Raw genomic sequence first — 1673 nt, 5'->3', positions numbered from 1 at the left:
TAACTATTTTAGAATCTCTTCCTTAACAGTATGCAGAGGGAAAGATTGGAAAAAAGAAGTTAGGCCATGTGATTAGAGTCTTATTGCTAGACCTAAAGTGACACCTTTAAGACTTCTGTGTTTGCATAGAAAACAAAACCTTCCTCAGTACAAACTGCATATGCAGTCATATTAATGTAACATATTAAATGTAATTCCTGGTAACTCAAGTAACTCCTAAGCTGTGTGTGAAGATGCCTGTGTGGAGAAAAACGCACAAAAAGAAGAATGGTGGAAATGTAAAATCAGATGGTATCCAGCTGTGTCTTGTTGTCCGGTTATGAAAATCATGACATTTTTTGGAAAATGGTATGTTAAGTATTCATTATCGAATCAATGTATCCATAATCACAATACTTTGGTTCATTTTTAGGTGGAGAATTCAAGAAGATCAAAGTGTGAAAAAAGTAAAACTACAACTATAACTAAACATTTAACTAATAAAAACTAGCAAATTCAACCTAAAAACCAATTAAAGCTAACTGAATTAGACAAACAAAAAGTCACAATGAAAAAAAACTAAACTGTAATGACAAATCCAAGACATTTATAACCCTGGAAGTAGCATTACGCTTCTAGTACTCACAGAACACTAGTATCAATAAAGATCTTATTCTTTAGATATAACTCTTTGTTAATGTCAAAACAAAATAGTAATTGCTGTTATTTGTTAACCTTTTTCTACCAATTTCCATAGAAAACTGACCATGTTTCCTGTAGAAATGTTTCCCATTGAAGCCTGGCTTTTAATGCTGAAGTGATAACTTGTGAGTGGGTATTAAAAGGTTACTGCTCCTCCTTCCACAATAAGGCAACGCTCTGCATAAACACCTCCGGATTTGATTATCTATTCTGAGTTAGTCTGAGAAAAATCGGGCTCCCAGATGTGCGCATCAGCTGTGTGTTCATGTGTGCATGGAAAAATGATAAATAAAAGTCTCACCGTGAGAGTTGCTACCTGTGTCTCCATAGTAACAGAGTCATGGCATGCTCACCTGGCTGCTCCTTCTCTGTTTCATACATTAATGGTTCATTGGGAGAAACAGAGATTCTCCCGTCCAGGGAGGTGTTCAGGAAAGTAAACAGGCAGGAGAGGAAGAGTTGGATCAAAGAGGAGGAAGAAATGGTTCAGTCTGCCAAGGATCTGCTCTTGCTTGTCAGTGAACATACCTTCAAAATTATAAGAATGGTAAAAATGTGGCCTTCTTTAGAGACAATTTGAACAAAACATAAACCTGCCTAGTAAAGTAAAATGCTACGTTTTAAAATGTTTAAAAAAAAGAGAAAAGTATTTCCAGTTTCGGATTAAACAGAAATGTGTGACTCTTGGAAATATTCATCTCACCATCTTCCCTCATTTGGCTTCCCTGCCAGCTCACCTGTCAACACTCGAGCTATATCTCATCAAGCCTGTGAATCACTTCACCTGCTGCAAAACAGGCTGTGTGGGCCGGACCACAGGCAGAGCGCGAAGACAAAACAAGAAGACAGACAAACAGGAAGGACAGGCAGAAACTTTTCAGTAAATCAGTGTCCTGCTGCACCAAAACATACATCTTCAGTCTCACTGAATTGATTGGTTTACAAGTTCTCATTCCCAATCAAATACTCCCCAATTATTCCCAATTCTACAG

General features: G+C 37.3%; 1 long non-coding RNA gene across 1 annotated transcript in view; it reads right to left on the bottom strand.

The window, feature by feature from the left end:
• LOC106960372 (uncharacterized) overlaps positions 1 to 1422 on the bottom strand; it is a 6113-nt gene extending 4691 nt beyond the window's left edge. The window contains exons 1-2 of the long non-coding RNA XR_001427546.1: positions 1385 to 1422; positions 1035 to 1209 (exon numbers count right to left, since the gene is read on the bottom strand). This is a non-coding gene — a long non-coding RNA (uncharacterized LOC106960372). The remainder of the gene's footprint in view (positions 1 to 1034; positions 1210 to 1384) is intronic.
• Between the last annotated feature and the right edge of the window lie 251 nt (positions 1423 to 1673).

The sequence above is a fragment of the Poecilia latipinna genome, unplaced genomic scaffold (genome assembly GCF_001443285.1).
Source record: "Poecilia latipinna isolate Pla-1442-1.1 unplaced genomic scaffold, P_latipinna-1.0 Scaffold1179, whole genome shotgun sequence".
Taxonomy (NCBI): domain Eukaryota; kingdom Metazoa; phylum Chordata; class Actinopteri; order Cyprinodontiformes; family Poeciliidae; genus Poecilia; species Poecilia latipinna.
This window is presented reverse-complemented; position numbering and strand designations above follow the sequence as displayed.